The 19,398-nt window shown below is 36.9% G+C and overlaps 1 long non-coding RNA gene across 1 annotated transcript in view; it reads right to left on the bottom strand.

The window, feature by feature from the left end:
* Nucleotides 1-1,243: 1,243 nt before the first annotated feature.
* LOC309978480 overlaps nucleotides 1,244-19,398 on the bottom strand; it is a 34,061-nt gene continuing 15,906 nt past the window's right edge. The window contains exons 2-3 of the long non-coding RNA XR_014327130.1: nucleotides 8,625-8,671; nucleotides 1,244-1,289 (exon numbers count right to left, since the gene is read on the bottom strand). This is a non-coding gene — a long non-coding RNA (uncharacterized lncRNA). The remainder of the gene's footprint in view (nucleotides 1,290-8,624; nucleotides 8,672-19,398) is intronic.

Raw genomic sequence — 19,398 nt, 5'->3', positions numbered from 1 at the left:
CAAAACTGAGCTTCAGAGATGTTCAGTGACATAGTATTCTTAACTGGAAAATAAATGCACAACCTAAAAGCTGAGAATTATGTTTTATTCAGCAGACATGCTGAGGACTTAAGCCTGAGAGACAGTCTCTTAGATAGCTCTGAGGGACTGTTCCAAAGAGGTAAGGGAAGAGCCAGGATATATATAGGAGTTTCTGCAAACCAAACCAAAACAAAACAAGAACAAACAAACAAAAAAAAACCAGGTAGTCGGAACATCAAAGGATTACTGTTAATTAAAGAAAAACCAGATATCTCAAGTTAATGAATTTAGCACTTTTCTATGTTTGGGAAAATGCAAGAGTCTGGGCTCACTGAAATCATTCCTTTGATATGCACCTTAGCTATCTAGGGCCAATATCCTGTTTTCTACATCCTGAATGCCCTCAGGGTGCACCATGGGGAGGGGGGGTACAGTGGCTGATGGCTTAATGGCCACAACATCCTTTGTTTACTGATCTGGCAGGTGACATTCTTTACCCACAGTGTAATCTCACTAAATCCAAAGACTACCCTAGCAGTTCTGACACATAGTCCTGACCCAAGTCAGCCTTTCCCCAAGATCTATGACTCCCCTAGAAGATTCTAGTATGAAGATAATTCTGAAAAGTGATGATTTACTAGTCTTAACTGTCACCCTGCTCTGAGTTTGACTAAAGAATAAGGACACAGCTTCTTTCCATGGTCCACTCACTCAGAGTTTGCTTCAGCTTCACCAGGTTTGGAAGCTGTGGCTTGGACCATGATTACATGAGTCTAAGGAAACTGGACACGTCCTGGGTCAGTCCTGTGGTTGCTCTAGGGTCTGTTCCAGGGAACCACACTGCTGTCTACCAAGCGTGTAGAGACGCCTTTATCAAACACATGTTCCTACTCTAGAATCCAGGAGTCCTCATAAACTTTTTCTTTGGGGCACAAACAACTAGAAGTAACACCCTGGGCTCTGACATTTTCAATCTGTGTGACCTTTAACGAGACATTCAATCACTCTGAGCCTATTTCCTCATCTGTTGTGTGGGGGGCAACAACTGCCTTGCAGATTGGCTCTGAAGATTTCATGGAGTAATATACATTAATTACCTGACATGGTGGAGGAAAGGTGCCAATAAGCAACATAGTTCCCTTCCCTCTTCCTCTTACTACATATTCTATCCCTTGGCTTTAGCTACGAGCTCCAGATTCATTATTCCTTGAATCCCATCTCACCTCAAATCACTGCTGCCTCATTTCCTTGATCTGGCTACTCAGCTTCTGAAACAGAAGAAAGATTTTTGTGAACCCAAAGGCAAAGTTCCTGGTCACAGCTTCAATTTGGAAGGCAATTTCCTGATATGGTTCCCCATAATTTACCACATCTCTCTCTAGTTAAAACTTATGGACATTTACTGGGTACCCACCATGAGCCCTCCCTTGTCTCCTATATTTCCTGCAGATCAGCAGCTCACTCTCCCTTCCTCCCTCCACAGCAGCCTCTAGATCCTCCAGACTCCATCTCCTCCCCCAGTCCTTTGCACAATGAGGACAATTTCTATCTCTCCTTCAGGCCCCTATCTGCATTCTCACTCCAAGAAACTCAATCACAAAGAGCCCTCTTCAGACGCTCACCCCTTAATAGTTCTCAGGAAGGTGTAGGTAACAATTATTTAATGTTCTCAGAAAGACTTTAAAATATTCATTTTCCTCTGTTCTAGCAAGCCTCAGTGTTGACTGTACAGGCAGTGGGCCACAGGATCTGGGGAGTGGCCTATGGGATGAGGAGCTGCTGAAAGTGTGAAGAGGAGCTGGCCTGAAAACCAGGGAAGTCTGTATCAGTGAGAAAAAGGGGAAAGGATTCAGGGGGAAGTACTTGGGAATAATAAAGTTAGTGACAGTGCACTCCATGTGGGCGTTAGCATCTAAAAACCTTGAGTTAGAGTTCAGGTTCTCCCTTATCCTAGCTGTGTGACCCTGGGCTGTTGCCTAACTTCCCTGGGTCTTAATCTCATCTGTGCTTACGGGAAGAACATTTTTCTAGAAGAGCTATTATGAGTATTGAAAAAGAGAAGATATGTAAAGTAGTTAGTATAATGCACATACTAGCTTACTATTACTTGTACAGAATCTTAATTTCATTTTAAGATATTTCATAACATTATTTTGTGTTCTTAATTTTTAGAGTTATGTTTCACTTTAAAAGATACTTTTTTATTTCAAAAAATGAAAACATTTTAATAAAAGTACAGATTGTGCACAGATAAAGCAAAAACCGTACGACTGACACTTGAATGATTGAGATTAAGGAAAAGCTGCAGTAAATCATTACATGTACTATAAATACTAGCTTCTGTGTGGACTACCAAAGATAATGAGTCAGATTTCTTTGCTCTCAAAAACTCAGCTGATTAGAAAGAATAATTTGCTTGGTACCTGTATGCAAGAGCAAAATATGTGGTGCCTACATCAATAATATCTTCTGTATAATGTCCACACTGGGAGAATGATTTTCTTATCAATGTTACTCACAAAAGGATAACTAATTCAAAATTTAGTGGTGCTTAACAGGATTTAGACAGTGAACTGGATGCTGGGTTTACAAAGCCCAACGAAATCTTGCCCTTGCCCTCAAGGATCTCATAATCTAGTGGGAGAAACAAAGACCTTCATTCAATGGATGAATATTTATTGAGTGAATACAAATGTCAGGAACTGTTCTATAATCAGTATCACACAGCTAGCTAGTAGCAAAGTCAATTTTCAATTCTGGGTCTCTTGACTCCAACCTGCAGTATGTTCTCATTTCTGTCTTCCAAAACATGTCCCATGGCTCTTTTGGTTCTACTTAAAATCTGTTGAACTCTCTAAAGAAACTTTTTCTGCTACCTCTCATAGGGGAACCCTGGAGGTGAAAGATCTGCCCAGCTCTGAGTGGCTGAAGGCACTGAGCCAGGCCTTTAACTGCCCCTTTCCAAAATAACAATTGTTTCTTTTTTTTTAACATCTTTATTGGAGTATAATTGCTTTACAATGGTGTGTTAGTTTCTGCTTTATAACAAAGTGAATCCACTATACACATACATACGTTCCCATATCTCTCCCCTCTTGCATCTCCCTCCCTCCTACCCTCCCTATCCCACCCCTCTAGGTGGTCACAAAGCACAGAGCCAATCTCCCTGTGCTATGTGGCTGCTTCCCACTAGCTATCGATTTTACGTTTGGTAGTGTATATATGTCCATGCCACTCTCTCACTTTGTCACAGCTTACCCTTCCCCCTCCCCATATCCTCAAGTCCATGCTCTAGTAGGTCTGTGTCTTTATTCCCATCCTACCCCTAGGTTCTTCATGACACTTTTCTTTTAGATTCCATATATATGTGCTAGCGTACAGTATTTGTTTTTCTCTTTCTGACTTACTTCACTCTGTGTGACAGACTCTACGTCTATCCACCTCACTACAGATAACTCAATTTCGTTTCTTTTTATGGCTGAGTAATGGGCAGAAGACCCAAATACACATTTCTCCAAAGAAGATATACAGATTGCCAACAAACACATGAAAGAATGCTCAACATCATTAATCATTAGAGAAATGCAAATCAAAACTACAATGAGATATCATCTCACACGGTCAGAATGGCCATCATCAAAAAATCTACAAACAATAAATGCTGGAGAGGGTGTGGAGAAAAGGGAGCCCTCTTGCACTGTTGGTGGGAATGTAAATTGATACAGCCACTATGGAGAACAGTATGGAGGTTCCTTAAAAAACTAAAAAGAGAACTACTATATGACCCAGCAATCCCATTACTGGGCATATACCCTGAGAAAACCATAATTCAAAAATAGTCATGTACCAAAATGTTCATTGCAGCTCTATTTACAATAGCCAGGACATGGAAGCAACCTAAGTGTCCATCAACAGATGAATGGATAAAGAAGATGTGGCACATATATACAATGGAACAATTGTTTCTGAAGAACTGTTCTCTTAGCATTGGACCCCATTGAGATGGCAGAAACAAAGAGGCAACTGTAGCTTCACAGCCCTTTATACTGGGTAAAACCCACCTTCCACAGAAGGGCCCAATATTGTGGCTCTCACTTTCCAAGCTCTCCACTCATTCCTAATGTAAACAAAAAGAACAAAGAGTGTTGCTCATCATCTAGTTATGCAAAGGGTTAAGTTGCAACCCACTGCAGTAGCCCACTGACAGTGTGCCCTAAGGGAACTCGGGATGAGGTGGGGGTGGGGGAAGGATGGAACATTCTGTGCTTTGGATACGTGGGCCCCTAGATAGTTAACATGCATATCTAAGGAAGAATTTCAATGACCCCTGCTCCTTGCATCTTCCTATACATAGAAAAGCACTAGAATCATTAACTTGAAGTATATGTTCTTTGTAGTTAGCAGTCATTTTTTACCAAGATGTATGCTTGACTACATGTATTTCCCAGCCAAAAAAATGTGTATGTATCCTGGCTCCTCCCCTACCTCTTCAGAGAAGTTCCTCAGAGCTCTGAGAGGCTGTCTCCTGGGCTATGGTCCTCAGTAAGTCCCAGAATAAAACTTAATTCACAACTTTTACATTGTGCAATTTTCTTTAAGATGACACTAACACAAAGCACATTTCTTATCTGTGCTCTGACTGAGAGTGATCTGGTTCTTTACAGGGAAGCTAAGCCTTGCTGTATGCCTGGATTTTCCAGACATGAATCCTACTGGGAACAGGATGACTGTCTCATTGGGAATTATACCTGCTACTACATATGAAATAAGTGTTGCCATAACGAGTGGAAAGAGGATCAGCTTTAGTGTCAAAATACTTAGTGTAAGTCCCAGCTTTAGCACTATTTAGTTATTTACCCTCTCAGCAACATTGAGAAAACCCCATTGAGAAAAAAATATTATGTATATATTATATATATACATATATAATACATTGTAATTATATATAATAAATATATATATATATATATAAATTTGCATGGCACAGAGAAGATCATCAAGAAAGGTTATGATTTATTAATCTATGTTTCTCCCCCAACTAGACTCTTAACATCTTGACGGAAGGACTTCTATATGATTCATCTCTGCACCTCCATACCTAGCACAGCTCCTAACATACTTGGTGTCAGGGTATTCTAGTTGATCAAATACATTCTTGGTCTATTCCTCTGCAAGATAATGTGATTCCATTTGAAAGTGTATCCAACACTTCTATGAAAACTACTAACCCACCAAACAGAAAATTCAAATTTTCCTGTATTATGACTTTTAACTTGGTTATTTTTACTTGAGGCTTTGATTTGGATGTTTCTAGATGTGGACCAGATTTGTTTCTTCACATTCTACACTAGGCTGGGTGATAAACACACCCAACAGTTAAGGTACAATAAAGGCAACTCGACAATATCATCGTTACCCAAAATGTCACAGAATCCCTTGTGAAGATGAAGATTTTTATCAAAATGGTTGTATGGAGTGATGGCAAAGTAGACTATCCTCTTTTCTGAGTGACTACTTGAAGTTTTATGTATGTTGAGGGAACTGAGGCTCCAACATTTTAAATAGTTTATCCAAGGTTACACAGCTATTAACTGCTGGGAATGTAATTGGAATGCAGATCTGTATTACGATAAAACTCAAGATTATTCATTATATCCTGCAGAAGAAGGAAACATCCAACACAGCCAACACCATCCAGGGAACTAGTGTTTTAAGTAGATGAGGAACTTATCTAAGTTGTAAACTCTATACACCACCAAAACTGAACATAACCAAAAAAACAGTACTCAGTGAAATAATTCTTTAGATTAGTCATGGTGGTGGTGTAAGGAGCACAGGATAGGGAGCACAGGATAGGGAGCCAGAAAAACTTGAATTCAAATCCCAACTCCACTCTAATCTTTGGTCTCCTTTAATATAATTAGCATCAATAGCAAAATGTTATGAGAATTAAACATGAAGTGCTTAGCACAGGACCTGGCACATAGATTGTTCTCAACCAGTGTTGGATGACTTAAACCCGTCCCTTTCCTTCTACTTAGGCAATGTTAAGCATTTACCCCCCCCCCGATCATAGATTTAATTTCTACTACAAAAGCAAGTTTTGTGTTATTTTTGTCTCTCTCCCTTGTGGTGAAGCTAAAAGATGGGAGTTAAAGTTCAAAGCAGTTAGCAAATAATATTTAAGCAACATTAGCTAATTATTTAATAATTATTGCAAATTCAGACATTGGAACGCCAAGCTTTTGAAAATGATTTTACTCATCTTAAATTATGCATTCTTTCAATGTTATTCTAATAGGTGAATATTAACATGGTTATGCTGAGTTCTGCAAATAAAATTCCATTGACATTTTGATTGGGATTGTATTAAGCCTGTAAGTTATGGCCCTTGCACTCTAGAAATAAAGTTTTGTCTACCATCATCATTAGGGGACCACCTATCCCATAACTCCCCTCCTGTGTTAGCACGCCTTTCTCCTCTTTCCCCTTCCCTTTGACACAGGTCTTTGCAAAGATTGGAAGGGCATAATGCATTGTGGAAGTGTTGAATTATTCAATTATAATGAATTATACAAAAGGACACATAGATGAGACATGGGAATCCTGCCTAATGATTACAAGGGATCCCTGTGACACGGCTAGAACCTGGGGACTTTATAATCTGAGAGGGGCATTGTGATTGCTTCCTTATCACCCCAGCTACCACCTCAATCATCCCCAGCTCTGCAAAACTGTCTCTCCATTTATCATTCAAACCTTCTTTCAAAACTCTCAATTTTATCATTTCTTTTTAACTAACTGTTGTGAATGCCATCATTTCTCTCATTATGTTTTGTATGTGGTTCCTGCTGATACATGTAAAAGTTATTGATATCTTAAATAGTCACTGCTTATTCTAGCTTTTTATAGAATTCACGTATAGTAAGGCATTTTATGTTGTTTCTAATGTGTTTTCCAAGAATACACTGCTTTCATCTTTAAGCAATGATTATTTTTTCTCTGTCCTGAAAGTTATAGGCTTTTTTTTTTTTGCGGTATGTAGGCCTCTCACTGTTGTGGCCTCTCCCGTTGCGGAGCACAGCCTCCGGATGCGCAGGCTCAGTGGCCATGGTTCACGGGCCCAGCGGCTCTGCGGCATGTGGGATCCTCCCGGACCGGGGCACGAACCTGTGTCCCCTGCATCGGCAGGCGGACTCTCAACCACTGCGCCACTAGGGAAGCCCCCTTATTTCTTTTTAACATATTTTTATGGTGGAGAGAATTTCTAAAGCAGTATTAGGTAGTAGGGATAATGAGCATATTTGTCTTGGTCCTAATTTTAATGGAATTTCCTCCAGTGGTATAAAATCATTTTGTGTCTTTTTACAGAAAAAAAACCCAAAACTTCACATCAATATAGCCTACTACATATCTACTTTTAAAATATACATTTTTAAAAAATGGGAATAGGTGTTGTATTATTATTGAGTGCATTTGGAAAATCTATTGAGTGTATAAATAATTTATATCTGTATAATACAGTCTTCAAATCCAGTTGCACAGCAAATATTTCAGCTTGTTCAAATCACCTTTTATTCTCACTCCATTTAATATTTGTCCTCATATAGGACCCATTTCTCTTTTATATTATTCTTAAGGTATTTTGTTTTTATTACCAGTGTCAATAAGTCATTATTTATGGTATATTGGGAAATACCAATCTGGGAGGAGTTGTGCATATAGATGATTTACCAAGCACTTTGACTAAAAGACTTATTTTCACCAATAACTCTCTTTGTTTTTCTAGATATACAATCAAATTGCTTATAAATAAGGAATTATTTGTTTAACCAGTGTTATGCTTGTTAGTGTACATTTTAATTTTGTAGGGGACCCTATACAGACTGTTTACTTTTCCCCCAAATCTCTACTGTTTATGTTTTACTTTAAAAGTTATTATGTTTTTAATCAGAAAAATGAACTAAAATACCCAAGACAAAAACTATATATTTCGTATTTGCTAAAAATGTAAAATATAAAAATATTTACCCATATAAATAAACAGAAAAATGACTGAACAGGAAATATGTGAAAATGTTATGAGTGGTTGCTTTCTTTTCCCCCATTTCTAAATACATTAATGACTTTCCATTCTCACAACTAAAAATGCTACTAAAATAATAATACTAAGTCAGTCAAACAAAAAGTATCTTTCGCAACTCAATAATCTGGCAGGCTGCAACAGAAAAAAAGCTAACATGTAATGTTTTAGACTACATATATTAATCACGCTAACAGACTTTATTTCCAGTGATCTTTGTTTGAAGAGGAATTAGACCTTGGTCCATTCTAGATAGTTATAATGAACCTCCATCAAGCTCCAGCCAGTGAAATTTCAAGCTTTTACTTGTATGAAAAGCGGTATGTGATGAGCAGCAAATGAAATCTGGAACAAGAAAAGGAATGTGACAAAGTCTTTATTTCTATACGTTACCTCCATCCCTCAAAATGGACTTCAGCTGTGATCATTTTTCTCCGAACCCTGAATATATCACTTGAAATGTGTGATGGAGAAAACACAAAATCTGGAAGAGCATATATGGATTGAAATATGTACTTACCCATTTCTTAAACTCGGAGCAGTGCCTTGCTGCCTCATTTTCTTCAACTGTAAAATGGGGCCAACAATAATTATTAGAGCAACAATGTAATCAGGACCTAGGGAACATGCATGTTTATCAATACTACCCTTGACTATTCTTGAATAGAAGGAAAATATCTAGTAACACAAAACATCCATATTTAGCAAGGACATCATTTTCATACTTACAAATGAACAAGGGAGTACCTGGAAATTCACACATAAAGGACAAACCCATCCATTATTATGATCTCTCAAAGAAATACCTGTAAATAAAACCACCATCTTCTTTTTGCCTGATTGCTCCAATGATACCTTCCCTCTAGAGAGTTAAAAGGTAGAAGAAGTGAGCATACAGAGCACAAGTGGATGGATTTATCTTAGGTGGGAGAAAGAACATCTATTCCACTGTACTTGAAAGGAAGGGAAGATGGATGCTGTGATCAATTTCAAAAAAAAAAATGGAATTCTCTACCCCTCCCTGGGTTACATCCCTTTCCAATGTGACTCTGAAGCTCCTCACATCAAGAGGTGTAGTCTATTTCTCTACAGCTTGAATTGGGGCTAGCCTTGTGACTTGGTTTGACTAATAAAGTGCTGAATAAATGGTATTGTGCTCATTCTGAGTATAGGCCTAAAGAAGACTTGAGTACTTCGGCTCTCACTCTTGGAACTCTGATCAGTTTCCAGGTGAATAATCCTGGGCCAGTTGGCTGAAGGATGAGAGACCACATGTAGCAGAGACAGACAACCCATCCCTTCTGGGGCCATCTTAAAAAATCCAGTTCCTGGTTTATTTGTCAGTTCACCAGAGGAATATGAATGGGTCCAACTGAGACCAGAAGAACTGATTATTTGAGCTAAGCTTTAATTGTTCACCCAGAGTAAGAAGAGCTAAATAAATGGGTATCATTTTAAGCCACTAAGTATAGGGGTTATTTGTTGTACAGCAATAACAAACTGATACAAGAGTGAATGTGGCAAAGTTTTTAGGTTTGGTTGTGAGAAAATGAGAAGAATTCTACCTGATAGAGTGAAAATTCTGGTTATGGTGGCTTGAAGAGTTTGGCTAATCCTCTCTGCCAAAATCAAGTATAAAACTGGAAAAAATTGTCAAAAGTAATGTAGTAAGTTCCAGACAATTAGCTTTGCTGATTGTAATGTAACTGCCTGACATTAAGCTTTTGATTGCTGAGGCATCTATTTCCAACATCCATCTCCAACAAGCACATTGCCCAATACACAACTAGATAAGAAGCCAGGCCACCTCACCCATTTTAGAAATCCCTGGTTGACCTAGATTACTGACAATTTGAGTGATCCTGCTTCTCCCTTCCCATGCTTTAATACCTGCTCTCCTCTTTTAAATTCACCAATAAAGAGTGAACCCCCGAAACCCTAGGTGCCTCACCCTCAACCCCAAATAAAGGCAGAACTTCAGGTTCAGGTTCTTTCTCTCTCTCTGTCTCTCCTCATGACCTCCCTTTGTGGCCCTGGGTATGCCACGTACCCTCCAGGATTTGTAAGTAATAAACCTTGTATTTTTCGAAGTTCCATGATGGTTACTGCTGAGATGTGTCTTGCTATCATAATAAGCATCACAAGGGCCAGATTGGCTCTGGTTGGGGAAATGTCTGTGGGGGCTCCCCACAAGTAGTAGGGGTCCAGATGAGTGCCCCCAGGCATTTGTAGCTGAGAGCATCACTATTGATAGGCTGAGACCGATACAGAACAAGCAACTATTTTACATCTCTGAAAGTCTACTGAAGGCAAACAACTTACTGAGACACTGCCTTGAAAAACTACTAGAGCTGTGTATAGGAATAGGAGTCTGTGGCCTTGCATGAGGCTATTCCCATACAGCATCTACTTCATTCCCCTTCAGCTATGAAGGTGAAAAGGATAGTTTTACCAAACTATGGGCTGGCCCCCCAAAATTAGCAGCTTTACTCTGAGAGGAAGTAAATTCCATTTGGGTCAGATGGGGAAAAAACAGGTCACCGTTAGCTAACGCTTGTAAACTCATTAGGAAACAAATGGTAAAACCTGTTCATCTGGTTGATGGTGCTTCCCAGAGCAGCTGAGAGTGGAAGTCTTACAACCTCAAGATATTTGAGAACAACCTCTTCCCAAATCATTGCCTGACCACTAAACTATATAGGCACAGGGGTAACCAACAGGAAGACAGAATAAAAAATTAAAATTAAAAACTGAACAGAGATCTCAGTGGCTGCTTACCATGGAATGAGAAATTACAATGCTAAAGCTAGGCAACTCTCCAGAAAAAAAAAAAACAACAACTCATAAATTTAAAACCAAATCCAGAATTGCTACAATATATTATCTAAAATATCCAGTTTACCACCCAAAGTTTTGAGACAACCAAATCGAAAGTGTGACACATACATAGGAGAAAAAAAATAGGCAAAACTTACTCTGAGTTGGCCCAGATGTTATATTTAGCAGACAGATCATTCAAAGCAGTTATTGGGTTGGCCAAAAAGTTCATTCGGGTTTTCCATAACATCTTATGGAAAACTTGAACGAACTTTTTGGCCAACCCAATATAACTACACACATACAATGGAGATCGGGTTTGGTTCCAGAGCACTGCAGTAAAGCAAATACCACAACAAAGCAAGTCACACAAGTTTTTTGGTTTCCCAGTATATATAAAAGTTGTTTATACTATACCACACTCTGTTAAGTGTGCAATAGGCATTATGTCTAAAAAACTGTACATACCTTAATTAAAAAATAATTTATTGCTAAAAAATTCTAACCCTGACAATGCAGGGTTGCCACAAACTTACAATTTGTAAAAAATGCAGTATCTGCGAAATGCAATAAAGGGAAGCACAATAAAACAAGGTATGCACGTATGCTGAAAGAATTAAAGGAAACAATACTAAAATAATCAATGGAAAATACGATGGCAATGACAAAACAAATAGAGAGTCTCAACAGATAAAGAGAAACTATTAAAAAGGACCAAATGTAAATTCTGGAGTTGAAACGTTCAATAATAAAATTAAACATTCACTACAGGGGTGCAATGGCAGATTTGAGATGTCAGAAGAAAGAGTCAGTGGACTTGACTATATACCAAGAGAGATACTTAATCTAAAGAGCAGAGAGAATATGATTTAGCAATTCGACTTCTGAGTACTTATCTGAAGGAAATGAAAACATTAACTCAAAAAGAACATTGTAAATCAATCATACTCCAATAAAGATGTTAAAAAAACCAAAAGATACATGCACCCCATGTTCACTGCAGCATTATTTACAATAGTCAAGATACAGAAATAAACAAAATATCTATCAAAATATAAATGGATAAAGAAAATGTGATATATATATATAATGGAATATTATTCAGCCATAAATATAATGAAATCTCGAGGGCATTATGCTAAGTGAAATCAGACAAAGACAAGTACCATATGATCTCACTTATATGTGGAATCTACAAAAAAAAAACAAGCTCAGGAAAACTAAAGAGCTACATGTAAAAGAATGAAATTAGAACACTCTCTAACACCATACACAAAAATAAACTCAAAATGGATTAAAGACCTAAATGTAAGGCCAGACACTATAAAACTCTTAGAGGAAAACATAGGCAGAACACTCTACAACATAAATCACAGCAAGATCCTTTTTGACCCACCTCCTAGAGAAATGGAAATAAAACCAAAAATAAACAAATAGGACCTAATGAAACTTAAAAGCTTTTGCACAGCAAAGGAAACCATAAACAAGACAACCCTCAGAATGGGAGAAAATATTTGCAGATGGAGCAACAGTCAAAGGATTAATCTCCAAAATATACAAGCAGCTCAACATCTAAAAAACAACCCAATCCAAAAATGGGCAGAAGATCTAAATAGGCATTTCTCCAAAGAAGATATACAGATTGCCAACAAACACATGAAAGGATGCTCAACATCACTAATCATTAGAGAAATGCAAATCAAAACTACAATGAGGGCTTCCCTGGTGGCACAGTGGTTGAGAGTCCGCCTGCTGATGCAGGGGACGCGGGTTCGTGCCCCAGTCTGGGAGGATCCCATATGCCGCGGAGCAGCTGGGCCCGTGGGCCATGGCCGCTGGGCCTGCGCGTCCGGAGCCTGTGCTCCTTAACGGGAGAGGCCACAGCAGTGAGAGGCCCGCGTACCGCAAAAAAAAAAAAAAAAAAAAAAAAAACTACAATGAGATATCATCTCACACCAGTCAGAATGGCCATCATCAAAAAATCTACAAACAATAAATGCTGGAGAGGGTGTGGAGAAAAGGGAACCCTCTTGCACCGTTGGTGGGAATGTAAATTGATACAGCCACTATGGAGAACAGTATGGAGGTTCCTTAAAAAACTAAAAATAGAACTACCATACAACCTAGCAATCCCACTACTGGGCATATACCCTGAGAAAACCATAATTCAAAAAGAGTCATGTACCACAATGTTCACTGCAGCACTATTTACAATAGCCAGGACATGGAAGCAACCTAAGTGTCCATCAACAGATGAGTGGATAAAGAATATGTGGCACATATATACAATGGAATATTACTCAGCCATAAAGAGAAACAAAATTGAGTTATTTGTAGTGAGGTGGATGGACCTAGAGACTGTCATACAGAGTGAAGTAAGTCAGAAAGAGAAAGACAAATACCATATGCTAATACATATATATGGAATCTAAAAAAAAAAAGTTTCTGAAGAACCTAGGGGCAGGACAGGAATAAAGACACAGACATAGAGAATGGACCTGAGGACACAGGGAGGGGGAAGGATAAGCTGGGACGAAGTGAGAGAGTGTCATGGACATATATACACTACCAAATGTAAAATAGATAGCTAGTGGGAAGCAGCCGCATAGCACAGGGAGATCAGCTCAGTGCTTTGTGACCACCTAGAGGGGTGGGATAGGGAGGGTGGGAGGGAGATGCAAGAGGGAGGGGATACGGGATTATATGTATATGTATAGCTGATTGACTTTGTTATAAAGCAGAAACTAACACACCATTGTAAAGCAATTATACTCCAGTAAAGATGTTTAAAAAAAAAAAGCTTATAGGTACAGAGAACAGATTGCTGGTTGTTGGGGCATGGCTTGGTTGGTGGCAAAATGAGTGAAGGGAGTCCAGTTATAAAATAAGCCCTGGGGATATAATTTATAGCATGGCAACTGTAGTTAAGAATACTGTATTCTATATTTGAAAGTTGCTAAGAAAGTAGATCTTAAAAGTTCTCATCACAAAGAAAAAAATATTCTGTAACTATATATGGTGACAGATGCTAACTAGACATTGTGGTGATCATTTCACAATATATACAAATATTGAATCATTATGCTATACATCTGAGACTAATACAATGTTGTATGTCAATTATACGTCAATAAAAAATTTAAAATAAGAGCAGAGAGAATAAAAAATGAAGAAAAATTAACAGAGCCTCAGAGAGTTTTGAACCAACATGTTATACACCTAAATATATATTTAATGGGAATGCCAGAAGGGGAGGAGAGAGAAAGGTGGAAAAACATTTGAGGAAATAATGGCCAACATTTTTGAAATTTAATAGAAACAATATATATAGATCTAAGAAGCCCAACCAACCATGAGTAGGATAAACAGAAAGGTATCCCTACCTAGACACATCATAGTCGAAGTCTAAAATACAAGGAGAAAATCTTAAAAGGAACAAGAGAAAAATGACCACTTATAGTGGAATAACAATACAATAATAGCTGACTTCACACCAGAAACCATGGAGGCCAGAAGATAGTACAATGACATGTTCAAAGTACTAAAAGGAAAAAAAAAAGTCAACCAAAATTCTATATCCAGTGAAACTATCCTTTAAAAATAAATGGAAATAATGACATTCCCAGATAAATGAAAACTAAGAGGATTTATTGCTAGCACACCTGCCCTATATGAAATCCTAAGGGGAGTCCTATAAACTGAAAGGAAATTATATCAGGCATTAGCTTGAAAACATAAGATGCAATGAGAAGCACCAGAAATAGTAAATATATGAGTAAATACTATACATAGTATTTATACATATATTATATATTTTTTTTCTTAGTTTCTTTGAAAATATAAGACTGTTTAATGAAAAATTACAACGTTGTATTTTTGGGTTTATAACATAAAGGTAATACATATGAAATAATAGGACAAAAGGGTGCTATACTGGAGCAAACTTTCTATACACTACTGCATTTAGATTAGTATTAATCTGTAGTAGATTGGTTTAATTAAAATGCATATTGTAATCCTCAAAGCAACCACAAAGAAATAACTCAAAATATTTCAACAAGGATGAATCTCAAAATAATTATCTGAGTGAAAGAACCCAGAAAGAAATTGCATGTGTCATTCCATTTATATAAAACTAGGAAATATAAACTAATAAAAAATAATAGAAATCAGATCAATGGTTGCATGGGGATAAGGAGTGGTGGGAGGAGTGAGAAAGAGACATGAATATATTCACTATCTTGATTGTGGTAATTGTTGCAAAAGTATATACATATGTAAAAAGATCAAATTGTATATTTGATTTGTATATGAAAATTATACCACAATAAAGCTGTTAAAAAATAAGTATGAGGGAATTTTATCCATAATGTAAGTGTTTTTGAACTGGATTGTGGGTGGTAATGTTTGTACAACTGTAAACGTTTCCTATAAGTTCTCTAAATTTAGAGTTACAACGGGTAAATTTTTTGGTATATTAACTATAATGCAGTAGAACTGTTTAAAAAATTACTAGATTTTTTTCCTCCTTCCTTGATTAAGTAGTCAGGCTTATATGTTACGATTTAGGTGGAGGTGATTAGTGAAAGGAAAGGTCTGATGAGAGGTGAGAAGTTTTGAAAAGCTATGTGCAGGATGGAAGAGAGTACTTACTACAGAAAAGCAGAAGGCCTTCCAGGCGGCATTTAGGTGAAGCGCATAAGAAGTGCTCCATGAATGCCAACTATAAGGGAAAAGGATGCACAGATTCATTTACACAACAAATACTTACTGAGCACCCAGTATATAACAGGCACTCTGTTAGAGACACTTTAATTTCAGTTACTAATTTCTGCTTCATTCACTTAGTGTACTAGATTGTTCACTTTTGTAAACCCTAAATGGCTGTTCTAGTACTAATTACTGTGTAAAGTGAATATTTCCCTTTATCTAGGTATCTGCCTATATATATACTGCATTAACATATTATATATGTTATATACTACATATAATATATAGGAAATACTTTGAGCATTTTGTTTTGTTAATACATTAATGGTTCAAATATATAATCTCATGTGTGTATTACACACATAAGTATGTTATAATAAAATAACCTAACCAGTCTCTTCCCTAGAAATCCATCATTTTGCATTCCATCAAAATGTCAATCTTTAGCTGCATCTTTTTATCCATTTTAAAATTTTTCCTGGTTGAATAGGAAAAAGATGTTGAATTATTCATATATATGCTAGCACCCACCCTCAACCAATCATTTGGTCCCAGCAGGAATAGAATTCCTCTAAGATCTATGGACCTCACATTCCTGTATAGTGAGGATTTGGGGCTTCTCGGCTGAGAAAGGCAGACATAGACTCTGCTTTTAGGGAATTCACAGTCAGCTGAGGGGAGGCAGACCACAAATAATCTTCAACTGTGATAAGTGCACTTTGTGATGAGCAGAATTCGGTGAGCTCTAGCAGCATATGGCAGGGGACTATAATGCTGCTTAAGGGTATAAGTCTCCCCAAGTGACCAGTAAGTTCAGATTTAAAGGATGAGTAGGAGGTAGCCCAGTGGAGAGTGGGTGGTGAGTTGTCCAGGCAGGGAACAGCATGAATGAGATCCTGGGGGACAGAGAGAGCACTGAAGGAGCAATCTTCTTCACTAGCCCCAGTAGCAGATGACAGAAGATATTGGTGTATGCAGCTGCGCACCCCCCTTCAAAATTATCAGGGCCCCAACTGCTTAATGTGAATAAGTTAAAGAACATGGGTAATGAGCCAGACCACTTGGGTTCAAATTCCAGCTTCAGCCATTGTTGGCAGTGGGACCTTCAGCAAGTGACCTGAGATGCCTCAAGTGCCTCTGCTTCCTCTATTGTGGAATTAGGAAAATCATTGCACATACCATATGTCAGAAAATAGTTCATAATGTTCCCATGAAGATTAAGTTAGGCATCAGGCAAAAACAGAGATTTTTAGCTGTTTTGCCTTGAACGTTTTCTCCTGGTCAATTTTATACTATCCTGAGCAAATTTAGTTTTCAAATTTATAGGTAAGCAAAGCCAAGGAAATGTAGCTAGTATCTGTGCAGTAAAGGAGATGAAATGATTAAGAGTATTCATTCTTTAAAAAAATAAGATAAAAACCTGGTTTTGAAAATAGTAGCACTTATGGTAGCTATTAATCCAACTATATCAATAATCATTTGAAATGTCAATGGTTTAAATATACCAATAAAAAGAGTGGATAAAAAACAAGACACAACTATATATTGTCTACAAGAAACCCACTTTAAATATAGAGACACAGGTTAAAAGTAAAGTGGTGGGAAAAGGTCTACCAAACTACAACTAATCAAGAAAGCTTAAGTAGCTATATTAATAGCTATATTAATAGCTATATTAACAGCTATATTAATTTCAAAGGAAGCAGGCTTCAGATCAAGGAAAATTATCAGGGATAAAGAGGGTCATTACCTAATGATAAAGGGGTCAATCCTCAAAGAAGACATAACAGTCTTTAATGTGTATGTGCCTAACAACAAAGCATCAAATATGTGAGGCAAAAACTGACAGAATTGTAAGAAGAAATAGATGAATCCACTATTATAGTTGGAGACCATATAACTGACAGATCCAACAGGCAAAATATGAGTAAGGACTTAGTTAAACTGAACAGCACCATCAATCAACTGGAATGAACTGACATTTATATAATATTTTATCCAAAACCAGAATACAGAATACAAATTATTTTCAAGTTCACATGGAACATTCACCAAGACAGACCACATTATGTACCCTAAAACACACCTTAACAAATTTTAACAAATAGAAATCATACAAAGACCACAATGGAATTAAACGAAAATGACCACAATGGTATTAAACTAAAAATTAATAACAGAAAGATACCTGGAATATCCCAAAATACTTGGAGATCACTTCTTCTAAACACACTTCTTCAACACACTTCTAAATAAATACTGAGTCAAAGAAGATATATCAAGACAGATTTTAAATCATTTTGAACTAAATGAAATGAAACTATAACTTATCAAAATTTGTGCGATGCAGTGGAAGCAGTGCTTAGAGAGAAATTCATACTATTGAATGCATATATTAGAAAGAAGAAAAACCTAAAATCAATAATCTAAGTCTCCACCTTAGGGAATTAGAAAAAGAAGAGCAAATTATATTCAAAATAAAAAGAAAAATAATAAAACTTAGAGTAGAAATCAGTGAAATTGAAAACAGGATATCAATACAGAAAATCAACAAAACCAAAATCTGTTATTTGAAAAGGCCAAAATAATTGACCTGGTTAAACCTCTATCCAGGTTAACTAAGAAAAAAAGAGAGAAGACACAAATCGCTAGTATCAGAAATGAAAGAGGGGCCATTACTACTGATCCCATGGACACTAAAAGGAAAATAAAGGAATATTATGAAGAACTCTATGCCCACAAATTTGATAACACAGGTGAAATGGACCAATTCTTTGTAAGACACAATCTACCAAAATTCACATAAGGATAATTAGATAAACTGAATAGGCCTACATCTATTAAAGCAATTGAATAAACAATTAAGAGCTTTCCAAAACAGAAAGCACCAAACACAGACTGGTTCACTGGTGAATTTTACCAAGCATTTAAGAAAGAAATTATACCAATTCTCCATAATCTCTCACAGAAAATAGAAGCAAAGTGAACACTCCCTAACTTACTCTATGAGTCCAGCCATTACGTTAACACCAAAACCAAAGATATTATAGGAAATGGAAATACAGGTCAATATCTCTCATGAGCATAGATGCAAAAATCCTCAACAAAATATTACAAAATTGAATCCAACAAGTATAAAGAAATTACACACAACAGCCAAGTGAGACTTATTCCGGGTATGCAAAGCTGGTTCAATATTTACTAATCTGTTAATGTAATCCATCACATCAAGAAGGTAAAGAAGAAAAATAATATTCTCATATCAGTAGATAAAGAAAAAGTATTTGAAACAATCCAATACCCATTCATGATTAAAAACTTCAGCAAACAAGGAAGAGAGTGGAACTTCCTCAACTTGATAAAGAATAACTACAAAATCCTACAGTTAACATCAATGACAAGAAACTAGATGCTTTCCCCCTAAGATAGGATGTCCACTATCACCACTCTTATTCAACTTTATATTGGAAGATCTAGCTAATGGAATAAGACATAAAAGGAAATAAAAGGTATATAGATTGGGACAGAAGAAATAAAACTATCTTTGGTCACAGATGACATGATTGTCTATATAGAAAATTCCAAAGAATCAACAACAACAACAAAAAAAACTGGAATAAGTAATTATAACAAAGTTTCAGGACACAATGCTAATTTACAAAATTCAACTGCTTTCTTATGTACAGACAATGAACAATTTGAACTGGAAGTTAAAAACACAGCACCATATACAGTAACATTTCCCTCAAAATGAAGTGCCTAAGTAA

The sequence above is a fragment of the Leucopleurus acutus genome (assembly GCF_964270905.1).
Source record: "Leucopleurus acutus genome assembly, chromosome: X".
Classification (NCBI taxonomy): Eukaryota; Metazoa; Chordata; class Mammalia; order Artiodactyla; family Delphinidae; genus Leucopleurus; species Leucopleurus acutus.
The sequence above is the reverse complement of the archived record's forward strand: the minus strand, read 5'-3'. Positions and strand labels throughout refer to the sequence as shown.